This window comes from Macaca fascicularis, chromosome 16 (genome assembly GCF_037993035.2).
Source record: "Macaca fascicularis isolate 582-1 chromosome 16, T2T-MFA8v1.1".
NCBI classification, from domain to species: Eukaryota; Metazoa; Chordata; class Mammalia; order Primates; family Cercopithecidae; genus Macaca; species Macaca fascicularis.
Window position 1 is genome coordinate 64,721,741 of NC_088390.1, and position 20,859 is coordinate 64,742,599.

General features: G+C 50.5%; 1 long non-coding RNA gene across 1 annotated transcript in view; it reads left to right on the forward strand.

Annotated features, from left to right (window-relative positions):
• The window catches only part of LOC135967880 (uncharacterized), a 28,099-nt gene extending 9,281 nt beyond the window's left edge, over nucleotides 1-18,818 (forward strand). Inside the window, exon 3 of the long non-coding RNA XR_010582185.1 lies at nucleotides 17,480-18,818. This is a non-coding gene — a long non-coding RNA (uncharacterized lncRNA). The remainder of the gene's footprint in view (nucleotides 1-17,479) is intronic.
• The last annotated feature ends 2,041 nt before the right edge of the window (nucleotides 18,819-20,859 follow it).

The window sequence follows — 20,859 nt, forward strand, 5'->3', positions numbered from 1 at the left end:
GGGGTTCTTGTCTCATGTCAGCCTTAGCAATCCGGGTGACTCTGGGCATGTCCTGTCCCCTCTCTGGGCCTTGGTTTCTCCACCTGTGCAATGAGGCTGGCCCCTCTGGCTCCTTCACTCTGAGTTTTTCAGTTGGGAGAATATCTTGGCAGGGAGCAGAGGTGGGGGTGGTCATCATTCCATTTCAGAGCCTCTCAGAGTTCCGCCGTGGTATGCGCTGTGCGTGTGTTTAATTTTCTACATTTGGATGTGATCCTAATCCAATAAATGCTTAGGAGATTTCTATAGAATAGATTAATTTTTACTAGAAAAAAATATAATTGGCTGATGTTAAGGCTACTGCCCTGACAAATCTGCCTTGGCCATATATCTGAGAAAGTAAAAGACCCGCTACGCTTGCACATAAATATGCCATCTTCCCCACAGGCCCCGGAGAAGCACCCTGGGGAGGTTTCCCTCAGTGATTTATTCTTCATTAATAAGCTCTATGCTATATTAGGATCAGATTTATGAGTCTGCCTTTCTAATATTTCTGACATTTCATCTGAAAAGAATTACAAATGAAATCTTGAAACTTTGCCTCTTCTCCCTGCTGGTGCTCTGGCACTCTGTGTCCAAGGGGAGCTGGTGGGCTGGGGAGACACCAAGAAGCTGGGACAGAGGCGCGTTTCTCAGGGAAAGGAGCAATCAGCTTGACTTTGGGAGGGCTTTATTCGGTTTGCAAGCAGCTTGGGGGAGGTGAGCGGTTCAGGCGAGAAGTCTGCAGACCACAACCCCAGCAGCAGCAGTGATGCCTGTAACATGTATTAGATGGTGCCAGGCACATTCGTTCACTCAACAACTATTTGTTAAGCGCTTACTATGTGCCAAACACTGTGTTGCTTGGGATACAGGAAGGAATAACAGTGAAGCAATGACGAAGATCTTGGCCTTCATGCACGTAGTGTTCTAGGAGAGGTAGGGGAGTGTCAAGCACTAAAGCATGAAAATCCTGAATAGGTAAAATATATCATACGTTCACACATGGTAAGGGCTATGGCAAGACAGAAGCAAACCCCTCACACAGGGAAAAGGGAAACAAGAGTGCTGGGTGGTCAAGTTGCAATGTTAATTAAGAAAGCACTTCAACTATCCACTCAGGGAACCGTATTATCCCCATTTTACAGATGAGGACAGAGGCTCGGGGTGGATTAGGAGCTACACAAAGAAATGAAGGGACCTTTGCACAACTTGTAAGTTTGCAAAGTGCCGTCTGAGCCATTAGTCTCCCTTCTCCCCACTGACTGCACTGCCACAATCACATGGGGACCACAAAAATACTGTCGCCTGGGTCCTGCTCCTCAGAGGGTTGCATTCAATCGGTTTGGATGCAGCCTGGGACTTGGCATGTGACTCTTGTGGTGCCAGGACTAAGAATCTTGTGGGAACTCCCAGCACAGCCTCTAAGGCCTCTGTTTTCTCACCTGCAAGATGTGGGTAAAAATATTCACCCTGCACTGCAAGAGGATGGCAGGAGTGAAGGCAGAAACACGGCACCAGCCCTCCAGGACCGCCAACCCCTCTCCCACCCCAGTCCTTTACCCCTGTTGTACCTTCTGACCCCAAAGTGGCTCTGATTATTTCATTCCCACAGGCCACTGGCTCAGAGGTACAGAGCTCACACGTGGCAGAGACATGCAGATCTGAGGCTTCTGATGCTGCCACACGCAGTGGCGTCCCTCAAATTCCAGGCTCCTGGATGACATCTGGACTGTTCCTGCAGCATCAGAGCACAGTAGAGCCAGCCACCAGTCCCAGCCCTGCCTGCATCCCATCCATGCCTGGGTGCCTAATTCCGAGGATCCACTGACAGTATAATGTGGACCTGTCTTGGAGCGGTTACAGTTTACCCAGGGATATGCTGGCCACGGGGAGGAGCTGGAAACGAACCTTTGTGTCACTGTTTAGTGACAAGTGCCTTTGGAAGGCACAAGAGCCGGTGGTGATTTCTACCACTGCCCCCAGCACCCAAGGTGGCAGAGGGGCCCTGTCAGTCACCCCCATTCTCTTCATGGTCTCATGGTGGGCTCCACATGGGGGTGGCCGCCCTCTCCCCCACCCCACCCCATTCGGCAGATAGGGCAATACAAATACAAATAACACCAAAAGATTGAGGTGCTGGGCAGAAAAAGGACCAAAGGCCAGTGTGTGTGTGAGGGGTGGGGGCAGGGCAGGAGAGGAGCAGCAAGAGACTGTGACCGCCTGGCTGAGCACTGGATGCTTACTGAAGGGCAGGGAGGCTTCCTGGAGAAGGAGGCCTGGCAGGGGCTGAGGGAGTGAGGCCAGGCATGGGGGTTTGGAGGGACCCCAGGCAGGGGTATGCCTCCATTCCTCCCCGTGTTACCCACTCTCTCTAGGGGGTGCTCTGTAGGGAAACAACTTGCATCCAAGCAGGGAGGAAGGGAGGATGAGAGGCAGAGAGGAGCCCAGCTGGGTTGGTGGAAAGGCTGGGAAATGTAGGAAATCCAGGAGGGGGAGAATGGTTCCAAGCTGTGGCCTGTGATGGGCCTTGAAGCCAGGTGTAGGCACTTGGACCTGATCGCTGGGGAGCCAGAGCCGCTTCCTGAGCAGCAGAAGGGCGGCAGGATGCGAATCAGACTGGGGCAGTGGGAGGAACTGAGAGGCCTCAGGTCACAGGAGAAAATGCACAGGGCCGGGAGGCAGAGACGCTCCTGTTAACTTGCTCTGGGGCTCAGGACGGTCAGTCACCCTGAGCCTCAGTCTCAGCTCACTCATTTTGCAGAGATCCTGACAGCGACACTTCAGGATGATCGGGAAGAGTCAATGAGGTAAAATATGTGAAATGTGCCTTGAAAACTACAAACTACAACACGTTCTGTTGTTGCTTCTGCTTGACAGACTCACTAAGCTGGTGGGGACAAGAGTTAGAGAAGCCCATGAGGAGGCCAGGGGGCGCCAAACAGACCCACTGAGGACCAGTGGGGACTGAGAGAAAGGATGAGTCAGAGAGAAATGACAGGAGCAGGAGGCAGGCCTTGTATGGAGGATGCAGGTGAAGATCATACACCATTAAGCTTGAGAAAGAGGCGGGAGGAGCTGCCATTTCTTGAGTCTACTGGATGCCAGCAGTAGTGCTGGGCAAGGGCTTAACAGGTGGGGAAATCAAGGCACACAGAGGTTAAGTAGCTTGCCTAAGATCACCCAGTTAGTAAGTAGCAGAGCCTGGCAGCTTAACTCCAAAGTATTTGTACTAAAGCCAGATTTTCCAAATTTGCCCAACTGTAAGAATCACCTGGGCCTGTAATCCCAGCACTTTGGGAGGCCGAGGCGGGTAGATCACCTGAGGTCAGGAGTTTGAGACCAGCCTGGCCAACATGGTGAAACCCTGTCTCTACTAAAAATACAAACTATTAGCCAGGCATGGTGGTGGGTACCTGTAATCCCAGCTACTTGGGAGGCTGAGGCAGGAGAATAGCTTGAACCCCAAAGGTGGAGGTTGCAGTGAGCCGAGATTGTGCCATTGCACTCCAGCCTGGGTAACAAGAGAGAAACTCCATCTCAAAAAAAAAAAAAAAAAGCCCAGGAGTTTATTACAGATGCATATTCCCAGGCCCCTCCCACGGAGGTTTTGAGTTAGTGAGTCCGAGGCCTTCTGCCTCTACCCAATGTATTCATTATGCACCATCATTACTCTTGTTTAGATACAATGTGAGTGATAGCTTGTGCAGCAGCCACACCCAACCAATCCAGACCTCAGTCATGAGGGCACCAATCAGAGCTAACTTTTTTTTTTTTTTTTTTGAGATGGGGTCTTGCTCTGTCGCCCAGGCTGGAATGCAGCGGCGCGATCTTGGTTCACTGTAGCCTCTACCTCCCGGGTTCAAGCGATTCTCCTGCCTCAGCCTCCCGAGTAGCTGGGATTACAGGTGCCCACCACCATGCCCAGCTAATTTTTGTATTTTTTAGTAGAGATGGGGATTTCACCATGTTGGCCAGGCTGGTCTTGAACTCCTGACCTTGTGATCCACCTGCCTCGGCTTCCCAAAGTGCTGGGATTACAGGTGTGAGCCACTGTGCCTGGCCCACATAGCTAACATTTAATCAGCACATACAGGGCCATGCTCAGCAGTTTTTGTGCACAATGTCATTTAACCTTCACAACAGCCTGTGAGAAGGTGTGTTAGCCTCATTTTACAGAGGAAGAAACTAAGGCCCAGAGAAGTTATGCAACTTGCCCAAGGACACACAGCTTGAAGGAGCTGAGGTTTAACCCATTTCTACGGGGTCTGAATCCTCCTTACTACCCCTTTCTCCCCTGACTCCCAGGTTGTGTTTGGTGTACTTGGGTAGTGTCCAACCGACAAATGAGATTTTTTAGTTTCAGACAGTTTATGCCATGTAGAGATGCACCCAGGACTGTGCATATTAGGGAGATTTGCAAATGTGTCCGCATTCGATAATTTTTCTCAAAATGCCCCTCACTGCACTTCTGTCAAGCAGTGTGTACTGAGCTCCTGCCTCTTGCCAGGTCCTGGTAGAGAGGACGAAGAGGGCAGAGTCCCCACCCTCAGGGGACCTGAAAAATGGGAGTCCTTTGGAAGCAGGGCCTTGGGGCCTCAGCACTATGGACATTTGGGGCTGGGTAATTCTTTGTTGTGGGGGGCTGTCCTGTAGACTGTAGGATACTCTGCTGCATCCCTGGCCCCCGCCCTCTAGATGCCAGTAGCACCCTCCAGTTGTGACAGCCATAAAATGTCTCCAGACATTGCTCCCAGTTGAGAGCCACTTCATTAAAGAAAGAAAAAAAAAAACCAAACTTCTGTATCCTCTACACATGGACTGAATTTCACTGACATTTCTCTAAAATAACTGAATCTATTTCTATACTCATTTTTTTTTTTTACCAGCTGCCATTTTATTTATTTTTCTTTCTTTTTTTAAGAAACAGGGTCTCACTCTGTCACCCAGGCTGGAGTGCAGTGACGCAATTATGGCTCACTGCAGCCTCAACCTCCTGGGATCAAGCAATCCTCCCACCTCAGCCTCCCCAGTAGCTGGGACTACAGGTGCACACCACCGTGCCCGGCTATTAATTTTTTTTTTTTTCGTGGAGACAGGGTCTCCCAATGTTGTTCAGGCTAGTCTCAAACTCCTGGGTTCAAGCAGTCCTTCTGCCTTCATTTCCCAGAGTGTTAGGATCACAGGCACGAGCCACTGCACCCAGCCATTTTATTTCTTAATAAAGCACAAATAAAAGGTACGGTGCAGTTAGATTTTCCTTTATAAATAATGTCTAATGGATTTCTTTCTGTCAGCTGCCTAGAACGTTCTGGTATCCCAGACAGAAGTGCAACACCAGGTGGAGGTGTTGCAGCTGAGAAGTTCTGACCAGCACACCAGCACCCCCTTAAAAGCTGTCTACACTTGTGGTTCTCAGCTAGGCTGCCACAGAATCGCCCAAGTCTTAAAAAGACAGATCTCTGTCCTACTGCTGGAGATGCTGGTTCTCTAGGTCGGAGGCTCTGGCACCTGTGTGTTTTTAAAACTTAACAAATAATTTAAAAGAACCTTCAAGTCCGTAACAACAGAATATTTCCCTCCACTCCTCATTGTCCTGGAGTTCTCCCACAGTGCAGTTCTAAAAATGGACACGAGATGTCGCTTTCCAGCCACAGTTCTCACTAAGAGGCCCCACAGGGCGGCAGGTGCCTTCTGCAAAGAGAGATGGCCTTGGCTGGTGGGCCAAGACCGGGCATCCTGGCTCCTCCTCTGCACAGACTCTTCACAGATGTGAACTCTCCCTACTCCCTATCTTCTCCTGCCCCCAAATGAAGCCTCTCAGCTGCCAAGAGCTGAGAGCTACCAAGCAAACCATTGCTAGTTTCCATTGTGTTTGGAACCACAAAAGGCAGAATTACTAAGGCTGTAAAGGACCTCAGAGCATCTGGTGCGGTGAGTTTCCAACTTGTAAAAATATGGTGTGATCTTGGACAAGTCACTTAACCCCCTGCCTCAATTTCTTCATCTGTAAAATAGGATAGGAATATATCTTGCCTGTCTGATTGTTATGAAGACAAAGAGAACAAATGCACATAAAGCCCGTGACCATGTGCTTTGTGAATGGAAGCTTTTATTTATTTATTTATTTATATTTATTTTTGAGACATAGTCTCGCTCTGTCGCCCAGGCTGGAGTGCAATGGCGCGATCTCAGCTCACTGCAACCTCTACCTCCCGGGTTCAAACGATTCTCCTGCCTCAGCCTTCTAAGTAGCTGAGATTACAGGTGCCTGCCACCATGGCCAGCTAGTTTTTGTATTTTTAGTAGAGACGGGGTTTCACCATATTGGCCAGGGTGGTCTCGAACCCCTGACCTCATGATCTGCCCGCTTTGGCCTCCCAAAGGAAGCTTCTATTTTTATTATAGTTTTACATAAGGATAAATTCAGGCTTAGTGGAGGGAAGTGACTTGCCCAAGATTATACAGTGAGACTGCTGGATCTGCGGCTCTGCCTTGGCATTTTTTTTTGAGACAGAATTTCACTCTGTTGCCCAGGCTGGAGTGCAATGGCACAGTCTCGGCTCACTGCACCCCCACCTCCTGGGTTCAAACGATTCTCCTGGCTCAGCATCCCTGATAGCTGGGACTACAGGCTCCCACCACCATGCCTGGCTAATTTTTATATTTTGAGTAGAGACGGAGTTTCACCATGTTGGCCAGGCTGGTCTCAAACTGCTGACCTCAGGTGATCCACCTGCCTCGGCCTCCCAAGAGTGCTGAGATTACAGGTGTGAGCCACCATGCCAGGCCCTCAGAATTCTTAAGACCCAGTCTACTGCCATTGTCCATGATTTTTCCTACAGGGAAAATCACAATCCCAGAAGATAAGACAAAGAACAATAAAAGGTGGCTTTTGAGGCAGTGAGTTCTACCCGAAAGTGGGAAAAGCCCAGAGTGTCTGGGGACAGAGTGTTGAATTCTACTCAAGCCTTCCTCTGGCTTTGTGGGTAAGGATGAGTTTCCACCCTGAAGCTCAGCCTGTTCAGCCATAAAATCAGGATAATGGTGGCTGTGCCTCCTTGGAGTGGAATGAGAATCAGAGCAGAACAGGAGAAAGCTGCAGGGACTTGTCAGGTGTCCACCTTCAGCATGATGGGAGAGCCATGGGACCCTTCTCCTATCCCTAAGAGAGCCGGCCCTCACAGCAGGCCTGGGATCCAATGCCCAGCACCCAACTGGGAGCCCAGGGACCTTGGCCAAAATCTGGTTCTGCTTCAACTTGGTGCTCGGCCTTTGTCAAATCACTTCCTCATTTGCAAACTGGGAGAGTTTGGATGAAACTATTGAATGAAATTATTTTGGGGGTTTCCTTCTGGCTGTCACAGTCCTCGCATGCTCACCATGTCCTCTTCAATTTCATTAGCACAGCCCAATAAAGGGTTAAGCAGTGGCAGTTCCTCTTGTTCTTTGGTTAGGACAGGAAGGTCAGGGGTGAGGCCAATACAAGAGGTAGCCGCGCAGCTGATGCTGGAAATGACAATATTTCCTTCCTAGACTCACGTTTGTCCCCCCTCCCTGAAGCTTTGCCTGCAGTGCCCTCGTAAAGAAGTTGGCAAGAGGCAGGAGAGAGGCTCAGCCTTTCTCTGAAATGGATACGCCGGTTGCTCCCCCTCATGGCTGGTCTCATTTGCCTTCTTCATTTTTAGACACATTCCAAACTTTTCAGCAAATTATAGTGTTTGCCAACTGGCCGTCTGGGGCCCAGGAGAGATGCTATTTATAGCGGTGCTGGGACGCTGCCATCCCAGAGCAGCCTGGTAAGAAATGGGGCCAGAGTGCCTGGGAGTGGCGTCCTGCACCCTGGGGAGAGGCCAGGGCCCTGGAGCAGGGTGGCAAAGCTGGTGGCCCGTGGCAAGGACCACCGGCACATCCCCTGCCTGCCTGGGCCCTGGGGTCTGTGCCTGTACTCCACACAGGGAGCTGCCTCCGTGCTCCTTGAAGAGACGGTGGTGCTGCGGGGCCACCGAGCACAGTCAAGGCTAAGACCCACCATAGATCAGACCTTGCTCATGCTGACTGTTGCCCCATTTCACTGCATTCTCTCACTCGCTCATTCCTCAGAATCTGCGTCCTGGTTTTGTCACTACCTGGAGGTGTCAAGATACCACCAAGCTCACCTTGTGGTGTGAGCCTTGATTTTCCCCATCTGTGTAAAGGGTGGATCTGAGCTCCAAAGTTCCTTCTAGTCATATGCAGAGTGCATAATAAATGTGTTCGTATTCCCACTGCGCTCAGTGGTGGGCACTGGGGCACGCAGAAGAGAAATTGGAATAAAGGTGGCCCTTGTCCTCCAGAGGCTCAGTACCAGACCGGAACCAGGACCCAGATGAGGGGCTTACCCAGGGAGAGCAACAGGCTCTCCCGTTTGTGTCAGGCGTTACCGTTTACAAAGGGCTTTAGGCTTTGAAGGTCCCCACAACACTGTGAGGAGGTGAAGTGTAGCAATGCCCGTTCACTCGGGAAAATACTGCATCTTAGAGACACCAGGGACTCGCTCAAGGTCACACAGATACAGCCAGTAAGTAGGGAAAGAGCTGGGGCCTCCGGGCTCCTTTTCCAGGGCTCTGGCCTCGGTTTTAAGCTGTTCTCCTAGACCTCTCAGTTTCTGGTCCTCCCCTCCGTGTCCCCCACCCCCACTTACCATCAAGAACTCAATTATCTTAAGTTCTATGTTCCCTTTTCCCCACCCCTAGAAATCTCTGCCTGCTTCCAGAAAAGGCTTTGATTCCGTCATTTTTGGCATTTCCCACCCAGGAATCAAGGCTGCCTCCTCTGCGAGGAAGGCGTGTGGAAGGCGGGCAGCTGAGGACACCTCTTTTTAAGAGAAGCTTCTCTATGTTCTCAGCCAGGTTATATAACTTCTTTTGCTCCTTTCTTTTCCACATTCTCCATATTTTTCACAATGAGGATGTGTCACTTCTATAGTTAAAAATGGAAATCTTCATTTAAAAGAACAATCAGACACAAGGCAAGGTATGCTTACCTGCCCAATGACCAAGGAGCAGGGAGACATTGGTCATGGAGGCCATAGGTGACCAGCCTTGAGGGAAGGGAAGGAAGGGGAGGTGCAGGGAGGTGCAGCAGAGGCACCCGAGTGTGCTCTATGAATGTAAGTCTGACAGCTGCCCCTCTGTGCCCAGCATCCTGGAAAGCGCCCGCACACAGTAGGCCCTCAGCGAGCTCGCACTGAGCAAAAGGCCCTGTGAGTAAGGACCTAGAAGCAGAGTGTGCTTGAGGCATGGGGTGGGAGGGCATCCAGCTTGGCTGGCGGTGGGAGCTGGTGCAAAGGTGAGCTGAGACCAGATGGTAGAAGACCCTCAGTGCTAGGCCGAGGAGGGTTCCTTCATCCCATAGAGAAGAGCTGCCATCCAAGACAGGAGGCTGGGGAGTGACATGTTGAAATCAGTATCTTAGGAAAATAAAGCCACTGGCTGGGCCACTGGCTCCCCTTTGTCTCTACAAAGACCTCGGGGTCTATGAAGCTCCCGAGGTTTCAGATAGTCCCTGAGAGCCCTTCCCCTGGTGATGGACTTCGTTTGTGGCATGTCCAATGTGAAAGGAACACAGACAACCTGGGGGACAGGACCAAGCAGAGAGCTAGTGACAGAATGCCCAGGGCTCCAGAACAGGGCTGGAGAGGTGGGAGTGGTCCCCACCTTGAGGACCAAAGGGGCTGAGGGCTGAGGGTTGAGGGCTGAGAACCAGGAAGGTCCAGGGGAGCAAGAGGGGGAGCAGAGGAGGAGCTGGAGGTGTTGGGGCAGTGGGTAGAGAGCCAAGATAGGGAGGGGACAAGAGAGGGGAGAATCTCAAGGAAAAACAGGAGCATGAGACTGAGAGAAGGGCCCTGGAACACTGGCTTGAATGTGGCCGACATTGGCACTGCCAGTACTAATCCCAAACCAGGGAGCTCAGCCAGCGCCCTTTCTGCATGTCCGCTCTTTCATCAGACAGCTAGGAACAAGTTATACGAGATGATGTAGATACATGTCCAAGTCCTTCCCACTGGATCTGGCCCCAACCTCCTCTCTGAACCATTTCCTAACACCCCACGCTACCCCCGCTGGGTCCTTCTGCTCCAGCCACACAGGCTTGCTCTGGGGCTCAGCTTGTGCCTGCCTGCGGAGCTTCGCGCTTGCTGTTTCCTCCTCGAGAAATTCCTGCCTGGATAACTCCTTCCCCCACTTCCTTCAGATCTCTGCTCCCTTATCAGGGGCCTTCCCCTGGCTGCCCTATCTATAACAGCACTCACCACACTTTTCCTCTTCTCCTGCTTTCTTTGTCTTGCTGTTCTTATCACTACCTGACATCACACATGTCTTAGTTGGCTTGTTTATATTCTGTCTCCACCCGTCTTAGTCAGCCACTGCTGAAATGATGCTGTGTAACAAACCACCCCGATACTCAGAGGCTCCAAATGAGTGCTCATCTTTCTTATTTGTGAGTCTGTGTGTCAGCCCAAGCAGGGCAGCTCCAGGCTGTGGCTTGGGTTTGGGTGGACTCCATGTCTCTCTCCATTCTCCTTGGACAGGCAGCTCCCTGGGGCACATGCTTCTCTTGGAGAATGGCAGGAACTTAAAAGCCAAGCCAAACCTCACAACACAGTTAAGGGCGATCATGACACACCGCTAACATTCTAGTGGCCAAAGAAGTCTCATGGCCAAGTGTAATAGTGGAGTGGGCAAGTTTACTCTCTTACACCTGTTGTGAAGGGGAGCAGGAGTGGGTGGGGAATGACTGTTTTCACAACAATGCAAACTATCTCATCTCCCAATAGAACATAAACATCTTAAGGCTGGGACTGGGTCTGTATCCCCAGCACTTAAAATAGTTCTTGGCATACAGTAAGGGAGCAATAGACATTTGTTAAATAAATAGACTAACCAATTAGCATAATACAGATGACAAAGCTGTCTCTCTTCTGCCAGCTTCTGTGCCTGAAATGTTGATGATCTCCTCCCTATCTTCCTAACATCCCTCCTGTCCTCACCTGTCCATGCCCAGGGTTTGGCTGCTGCGACAGAAGTGTGAGAGCCTCCTGTCGCCCTTGGGCTCCCAGTAAGAGCTTCCGTGCCTCTCTCCCTGCTCACCTGGGCTCCCATCCCTGGGAACAGCTTCCAGGCCTCCCAGAGCTTACTTAGCAGATTCTACATCTGGCTCCAGCTGTTATCCTAAGCTTGGCCTTGTTTTCTGACCTCACCACAGCTTCATCACTCCTACCTGACTGCGGGATTCTAGCCTCCAGTGGGACCAAGGGTGACAATTACCTGGGACCTTGACTATTGAAAGGCTAATTAGGCTTGATTGAGAAAAAAGAGTTGCTAAAAAGGATAGTATTGGATAATTGGTGAGATTTGAACATGGACTTTATATTAGTATTGTGTTATTACATTTTCTGATGTTAGTCATTTTTTTTTTTTTCTTTTTTTTCTTTTTTTTTTTTTAGACAGAGACTTGCTCTGTCACCAGGCTGGAGTGCAATGGCGTGATCTCAGCTCACTGCAACCTCTGCCACCCAGGTTCAAGCGATTCCTCTGCTTCAGCCTCCTGAGTAGCTGGGACTACAGGCGTGCGCCACTACACCCAGCTAATTTTTGTACTTTTAGTAGAGACTGGGATTCAACATATTGGCCAGGATGGTCTCAATCTCTTGACCTCGTGATCTGCCTGCCTCAGCCTCCCAAAGTGCTGGGATTACAGGCATGAGCCACCACGCCTGGCCGTGAGTCATTCTTCTAGGTATGTAAGAAAATGTCCTTGACGTATTTAGCAGGGAAGGTCATGATCTCTGCAGCTTACTCACAAATGGTTCAACAGAATGGGACTAAGAAGACTAAGAATAGACTAATAAGAAAAGACTGAAGAATATAATTGTTAGGCCAGGTGCAGTGACTCACACCTGTAAATCCCAACATTTTGGGAAGCTGAGACAGGAGGATGACTTGAGGCCAGGAGTTCAAGACCAGCCTGGGCAACATAGTGAGACCCCCATCTCTAAAAAAAAAAAAAAAGGTAAAAATTAGGTGGGCGTGGTGGTGCGCACCTGTAGTTCCAGCTTCTTGGGAGGCTGAAGTGGGATGATCAGAGGACCTCAGGAGTTCGAGGCTGCGGTGAGCTACGATTGAGGCACTGCCCTCCAGCTAGGGAGACAGACTGAGGACCGGTCTCTGAAAAAAAAAAAAAGAATCCATGTGAGTCTATATATTCTTGCAACTTTTCTATAGGATTGAAACTCTTTAAAATAAGTTTAATAATAAAAACAAAAGCTGGCCGGGCGCGGTGGCTCAAGCCTGTAATCCCAGCACTTTGGGAGGCCGAGACGGGCGGATCACGAGGTCGGGAGATCGAGACCATCCTGGCTAACATGGTGAAACCCCGTCTCTACTAAAAAATACAAAAAACTAGCCGGGCGAGGTGGCGGGCGCCTGTAGTCCCAGCTACTGGGGAGGCTGAGGCAGGAGAATGGCGTAAACCCGGGAGGCGGAGCTTGCAGTGAGCTGAGATCCGGCCACTGCCCTCCAGCCTGGGCGGCAGAGCGAGACTCCGTCTCAAAAAAAAAAAAAAAAAAAAGCTGGTGGGTGAGACCTTTCATGTACTCTCCAGGGCAGTTGGGCGCCACCACATTCCTGTCCTCTTTTTTTTTTTTTTTTTTTGAGACGGAGTCTCGCTCTGTCGCCCAGGCTGGAGTGCAGTGGCCGGATCTCAGCTCACTGCAAGCTCCGCCTCCCGGGTTCACGCCATTCTCCTGGCTCAGCCTCCCGAGTAGCTGGGACTACAGGCGCCCGCCACCACGCCCGGCTAGTTTTTTTGTATTTTTTTGTTTTGTTTTTAGTAGAGACGGGGTTTCACCATGTTAGCCAGGATGGTCTCGATCTCCTGAGCTCGTGATCCGCCCGTCTCGGCCTCCCAAAGTGCTAGGATTACAGGCTTGAGACACCGCGCCCGGCCTATTCCTGTCCTCTTGTTTACTCTCAAGCACCCCCTCCCCCACCCAAGGACCAGGGCTTTGTTTACTGAGCATCTCAGCGATGAGCTCTCACCCCCTGATTTCATCAATTATAAATGTGCTCGCTACTCACCACACGGCAATTTGTGACGGACTGTGGTTTGCGGTGAGAGTAGCACCATCCAAGTTCACCGCAGCCTCAAGTAGAGATGAGAGTTGGGGCCAGACACAGGGCTGTGGGGGCGGCAGGGGCACGCAGGCAGCCCTGCCACCTTCCTGTTTGTCAGCCAAGTGAGGCTTCCGAGGGCAGCAGGCAAGCAGGTCACTACTCAGGGCCAGCTACTGCGGCCAGGCCAGGTTAGTCAGGTCTGTGCAGCCAGAGCCAGAGACTCCACCAGGACGTGAGGTCTCCCAGCTCCTGGGAACTGAAGCAAACACTCTGACTACCCCTTCTTGAAGTGCCTTACAGTGTATAAATTCATTTAATCTGCACAACAAACCTAGGACCAGTTATTGTTACTGTCCCCATTTTGCAGATGAGGAAACGGAGGCAAAGAGAAGTTAAGTAACTCCTTCAAAGTCTGGTGACAGAACCAGATTTTACCCTCTTACTCACTGCCCATATTGCCAAGTAACTTACATTAATAGATACTATGCATTTTTTTTTAGAGATGGGGGTCTCATTCTTTTTTTCTTTCTTTTTTTTTTTTGAGATGGAGTCTGGCTCTGTCTCCCAGGCTGGAGTGCAGGGGCGCAATCTCGGCTCACTGCAAGCTCTGCCTCCATAGTTCACGCCATTCTCCTGCCTCAGCCTCCCGAGTAGCTGGGACTACAGGCGCCCGCCAAACCGCCTGGCTATTTTTTGTATATTTAGTAGAGTCGGGGTTTCACCGTGTTAGCCAGTATGGCCTCGATCTCCTGACCTCATGATCCATCTGCCTCGGCTTCCCAAAGTGCTGGGATTACAGGCGTAAGCCACCGCGCCCGGCCGTCATTCTTTCACTGAGACTGGAGTGCTGTGGTGCAATCTCGGCTCACTGCTGCCTCAACCTCGGGGCTCAAGCAGTCCTCCCACCTCGGCCTCCCGAGGAGTTGGGACCACAGGCGGAGCCACCACACCCAGCTAATTTTTGCATTTTTTGTAGAGACCGGCTTTTGCCATGTTGCCCAGGCTGGTCTCCAACTCCTGAGCTCAGACAATCCACTTGCCTCAGCCTCCAAAAGTGCTGGGATTAGAGCACCATGACCAGCCGATACTATGCATGTTTAATTGACACCAAATGATTAGGCAGCAACAATTTCTTGGCAGCCTGATTCACCTTCCTGAACCCCAACATTGAAAATGTCTTTCCCCATGTGAAAGCATTTGTGGGCTCCTACTGCTAATCTATAAAGTAGAAATACTTCTGTGGTACAAAGCCCTCTTTCTTATCTAATTTCCCATTTCCCCTTTCTCCTTCCCCCTTTTGCTAAGAACTCTTCCCTACCCACATTATAAGTAGAGCGGGGGAGCTAACCCCACCTTGCTTACTCCAAATCAACCACGTGACCCAGGTGTGGCCAATCAGGTTCCAAATCCTCTAGCTATAATGATTGGTTTAGGGAGGGACATGTGACCCACCTGAGCCAATGAGGATCTGTTCTGGGACTTCTGTCTGAACACTTGGGAGAATAAACTCCGAATGTTGGGTGGCTGAGAGGATGAATGTGAGCTGGGAGCTGCCGACAGGCATCATGCTATTCCCTTCAGCTTTCAAGTAGTGTTTTCACTGCTGCTAACAATTCCAAATCTTAAGTGTTCCTTCCATCTTCCTTTCACCAAAAATATCACAGCACTGGAGGGCTTACATGGTGTCTTAAATGTCTGGAGTTTAAATCTGCCTTGCAGCTTCCCTGGCCACAGTGAGTGTCTGAGCCCTGGCCGCTTTCTGCTGATCCTGGGGAGAATTTAGCCTGCCTGCCCTTCCTCCCTGGTTCGTTCTCATGTACTCAGATCCCTGCCTTACTCTTCTCTCACACGGACTACAAAAGAGAGTCAGATTGTGGTCTTAAAGGCACAGGACTCTGAAGTTAGGACCAGAAGACCTTGGTTAGAGTCTAAACCTTGTCAGTTACCAAATATCATTAGGCACATTAGTTAATCTCTCTGAGGCTCATCTCCCCATCAGTAAAGTGGATACTGCTGAAGATGTGGTCTTTAGAAGCGTTCTCTAGACTGTAAGCCCTGTGCTTCCTGGTTATTGCCTAAACAGAGATAACATTGAGTTTCTCGTCACCTGAGTGTCATTGAGCTTCTGGTCATTGTGAGATGGGTGACCGAGCCAAGGGCATCAAACATCCCAACGAGGCTCAGTTTTCTGCATCTCCAGGGCTATCCCAGCGTTAACTACATATGGACCTTTAATCAGAGTTTGCAGAATAAGAGAGAATTGTGTCAGAGTACGAATGTAGATATTATCTTGTTTTAGTCATTGTTACTCTAAGGGACCATTCTTGCTACAGGAAAATTGCACAAAACCCAGAAATTCATTGACAATTTCTCCTAACCAAGGCCTAAAGAGCTGGTGTTAGACATTATGTCAAGGCCAGCCAGAGGCCCAAAGCCTGTTTCCCAGGGTAGGACTGTCCTGGCCTCCCCCTCCTTCTCCCCAGGCTCCACCCCAGGGAGCTGAAGACCAGACTGGGTATAGCACTGCCGAGAAACTGAGGAAAAACCCACTGGGCTTCTCTCCCACTGCAGGCTGCCCACCCGGGAGGGGGAAAGCTTGTCACTAAATCAGGTTCAGTTTTGGTCACTCTCTTGGACTGGACATTCCAGCATCAGAATTGAGATGTTTCTTGTGACTTAAAGTGACTTCAGGACTCTATTCTACCTAGGATTGGGCAGAAAAGTTACGGGCCTGTGGGAGTTCCAATTCAGAAACAAGGGAGATCACTCTCTCACTGAAGAAAGTCTAAAGGAAGGTAGGAGACAAAAATAAAGTTGTGTTTCGATGATCCTAGGAGCTCTGCTTGTTTGACATGCCAGTTATACCTGCTGTCACCGTAGTTATGCGTTAGGGGACCCAGATGTCTGAAGTGATATCCAGAAGGCTTCTGAGGGGGGTCCCTTGGCTAAAAGTGTGAACTAAACCCTAAGAGCCTGCCCAGGCTATCAGTCCCAGTTTCTTTTTCTTTTTTTTTTTTTTTTTTTTTTGAGACGGAGTCTCGCTCTGTCGCCCAGCCCAGGCTGGAGTGCAGTGGCGCGATCTCGGCTCACTGCAAGCTCCGCCTCCCGGGTTCACGCCATTCTCCTGCCTCAGCCTCCCGAGTAGCTGGGACTACAGGCGCCCACAACCACGCCCGGCTAATTTTTTGTATTTTTAGTAGAGACGGGGTTTCACCGTGGTCTCGATCTCCTGACCTTGTGATCCGCCCGCCTCGGCCTCCCAAAGTGCTGGGATTACAGGCGTGAGCCACCGCGCCCGGCCCTGTCAGTCCCAGTTTCTAGGTCCACTGTCCCTGAATCTCATTGCTTCTTCCTTAGGCTGCTGGGAGTCTGAACACTTCCCCTCGCTGACACCCCTCCCCCATGCCTCAACCGTGGGAAGGGGGGGCCCTGAAGCAGTAGGGCCAAGCCCTGTTCAGCCTGGAACCAAGTTCCCATCAACAAGGTGGTCTGGGCAGTGGCCAGCCAGAAAGCAGTAATTACTGTTGAGGTGCAGGGACCCCAGGTGGGGCCCCCACCTCCCACCTCTGTGTGGACAGTGAATGGGCCTGCCCCTGGGTAAGACGGTGTCAGCAGGCGCCTGCCCACCCCTTGCTGGGTTCCCAGGCCCCTAGAGCCCTCTCGTAATAGGAGCCATTTGCCCTGTAACCAGTGGGTGACCAGATTTTTAATCTTGGAGACCCCTTGGATCCCAGGCGGGAAGTGGGATTTGTCAAATGGGGAGGGGAGGGGCTGTCTGGGAATGCCAGAGGGGGTTGTGCTGGGGAAATATATCTCCTTTCCATACAGTCCCCCTCCCATACCTCCAGCCTCCCCCTACCCCCCAAGTCAGCTCTGTAGCTCCTAGGAGGTGTCTCCAACATGCTTAGCTGTTGAAAGTAAATGAATGCCCGAAGTTGAAATCTGAATGGCTTGTTTGGCACTAACTCAGGTGCATGCCAAATAGGGGTGTCTCTTTGCTTGATCCTAATCCTTCCTCCTCTGAAATCCTTTCTGGCCTGCTGCCTGTCAGCAATTGCCCTGCAAAGACCCTCTAGCTGGCCGCGGGAGATGCTGTGTTCTTGGCTGTCAGGGGTGAGAACACTGCACGTTGCCTACTCTCTGCCACAACTCACTGTGTGATCTTGGACAAGTCACTTCCCTTCTTTCAGCCTCAGTTTCAGGAGACTTGGCACTTGCTGGGTGCCCAATGTGTGCCATGTTCTTGACATGTATGGTCCCACACAACCTTGCCAATGACCCTGTGACCTATGTCTTCTCGTTCCCAGTTTACAGGAGAGAAGATGCGGCCTGGGAGAGATGTAGCAGGTGCCTGAGGCCGCACAGCAAGTCACCCAGGGCCAGGATCTGAAGCTCGGTCTCTCCAGTTCCACTGCGTGGGTGCTTTCTCCTCCACGGTGACCTTCAGGTCATCATGAGGAGCCTTTCAGACTAAAGCCAGAGAGCTGGGATTCCAACAGTTCAACAACCCATGCCTTCTCCTGAGCAGCCGCTGCCTGACCACCTAGCGCCTTTCACTAAGGTCGCTCCTTCCCTCTCCTGAAGATTATCCTCCTGCCCCTCTCTCCCAAACATCTGTGGTGTGCGCCTGCTGCCCAGAGTTGAACTTTTTTTTTTGTTAGAGACAAGGTCTCACTGCGTCATCCAGGCTGGAGTGCACTGGTGTGTTCATAGCTCACTGCAGCCTCCAATTCCTGGGCCCAAGTGACCCTCTCACCTCAGCTTTCTGAGTAGCTGGGACTACAGGCATGCACCACCATGCCTGGCTAATTTTTAAATTTTTTGCAGAGACAGGGTCTAGCTATGTTGCCCAGGCTGGTCTTGAAATCCTGGGCTCAAGCAATCTGTCTACCTTGGTCTCCCAGTGCACTGGGATTATAGGCATGAACCACCATGCCCGGTCCTCCAAAGTTGAACTTTTGAGACTCAGTTTCCTTCTTGGTAAATTCAGGCTCCTAGGGTTGATAAGCTCAGGTGCCACCTGCTCAAAGACATCCTCCTTGGCCACATCACGTGACCTTTCCCAGGGGCCAGATTCTTTAACATATGCATTTGTCTTTTATCATGTTTCCCCGCTAGAAGTTCCATAAAGGCAGGGGCTTCCTCTGTTTTGTTTGCCGTCATATCCTTAGCACCCAAAATTGTGCCTGGCACATATAGTACTCAGTATGTATTTGCTGGGTCAATGAGTGAGTGAATTTATACTAATAACAGCAGCTGCCATTTCTAGAGTGTTTACCACATGTTGAGCACTGTGTCAGTCTTAACCCACAGGGGAAGATCAATTATTACACCCATTGTACAGATCAGGAAACCGAGTCAGGTTAAGTAACTTGCCCTAAATCCTATAGTCTCACTTGGAACTTCTGACTCCAGTGCTCATCAGAATGCATTGGCAACCCGAAGGTCATTTCCAGCTCAGGTGGCTTCTATCGACAGAGCTCATCCTGGCCTTTCCAAGAGCCAGAACTCCGACATTGGTGGAGACCTGTGTGTAGCTGGCCTCTCCTGGGTGTCTTGTCCCAAGTACAGAGACCTGGATCCTTTCCCGCTCATGGGCAACAGCCCAAAATTAAAAACAAAAGCCATATTAAAAAACAAAACCAACTTTCTGCCTTAAAATATTGTGAGCCAGGGGGCAATTAGCAATTATGCTGTAGTTTATTATGAGAAGATAGAATTCTAATTGGACTGATTTGAATTCCACACACCTCCACAGATTGTTTTGGGAATTAAGGTATCAGTTGTATCGGTAATTATGGTTTACCATTCAATTACCCCCCCACAGAAAACTGTTAAATTGTCTGTGACGGGGTTTAAATTTAGCTCAGACCTATGTCCTATGAAGACTGCGCGAGTCAATACAAGCCATCCGGAAACCACCGGGTACCCTGTGCCAGGCGGTAATTAGGGGTTGAGGTTTCCAAAGTTTTACCTGAGACAGCAGGGACAAGTGCCTGGGCTGGGAGTGCTCACGTGGGGGGCTTGGACACTCCCTCAGCACAGTGCTCTTGGCTCCTGCCCTGCGTTGCTGGCGCAATAGCTGATCATCTGGAAGACAATGTGGTTTCAGCCGCAAGTGACATTTGGTGAGGTGCACCAGCATAGAAGCCCTGGGGCAGTGAGGAACCATGTAAAACTCAGGGACATTGTAATCAGACACATCTGGGATTAAATTCCCGCTCTTCCACTTAGGGAGTGAACTTGAAAGGGCCACTTAATATCTTTGAGCCTCTGTTTCCCCACCTGTCAAATGGGTACACCTCCTGCCTCACGCACAGGTTATTGTGAAGATGGGTGGAGAATAATAATGGTGACAACAATCATCTCTGGTGACCTTGTAATGTGCTGGTCTTTCATTTGTATTTAATTGCTACGACAAGCCTATGAATTGGGGAGGAGATCTGTATTGGGAGGATTGTTTGATTGGAACCCGTAGACCCTGACTCCCACCTGGGAGTTTACTGGAAGGGTAAGGAGGTGCTCATAGAATGGAAGGGGAGGCTGGAGAAGGGGCTCAATACAAACAGGCTCCAGTGAGTACATGCAGGCCCCAGGAGCTTGACCATCATGTTCTCCCAGACACCCCCAATGAGACAAACGTGCTCTGAGAGTCTCTCCCATCCCCCGACCTCTCCACTCACAACCCTGGTTATATTACAGGCCTGCCCCTTGGCTCTACGATGGGGGTGGCAAAAGGAAGTTGTGTCCAAAGAAGAGGGACTTGGATTTTCTATTCTTCAAGACACTATGAACAGTGGCAAGAGGAAATTGGGGTGCTAGAGAATGGATACTGAGCATAATTTTTATTATACCCATCTATAAGGCCAGGAAATCAAGGGTCAGAGCTGGTAAGCCATTTGCCAGCAAGTGGCAGAGATGGGATTGAAATCCACACTTCGGGCTGGGCGTGGTGGCTCACGCCTGTAATCCCAGCACGTTGGAAGACTGAGGTGGGCGGATCACGAGGTCAGGAGTTCAAGACCAGCCTGGTCAACATGGTGGAACCCCGTTTCTACTAAAAATACAAAAAGTTAGCTGGGCGTGGTGGCAGGCGCCTGTAATCCCAGCTACTCGGGAGGCTGAGGCAGGAGAATCGCTTGGACCTGGGAGGTGGAGGTTGCAGTGAGCCAAGATCGCACCATTGCACTCCAGCCTGGGCGACAAAAGCAAAACTCTGCCTCCAAAAAGAAATTCACACTTATAGAAATTATCTTCCTTTCAGCCCCAATCTGGGCTTTTCCGGGTCAGAACAGAGGTTGTATTCTGGGGTCTCACACAGATGCCTGGCTCCAGGGCACCCAGACAGGGTGGAAGAGCCTCAGGATGGAGAAGCAGCTACCCTCACCCAGCTCCAAGAATGAGCCAAACAACGTAGGAACATCTCTGACCTTACTGTGTGCGAAATGCAGCTGTCAGAATGAGATGGCAGGGAAGGCTTGTTGCCATGACATTGAAGAGTTGTCGAAGTTGTCAGATGTTTGGGGCTGGTTCTGAGGCTGTGAAAGGGTTTCCCCCTTTCTTACATCCACACCTTGGCTTCTGCTGTTTCTTCCACCTGCAATGAGGTCTCCCTTATCAAGGTTTTTCAACTCTACACATTCTTGAAAGCTGGAATCAAAGTCCACTTTATCTAAGAAGCTTTCCT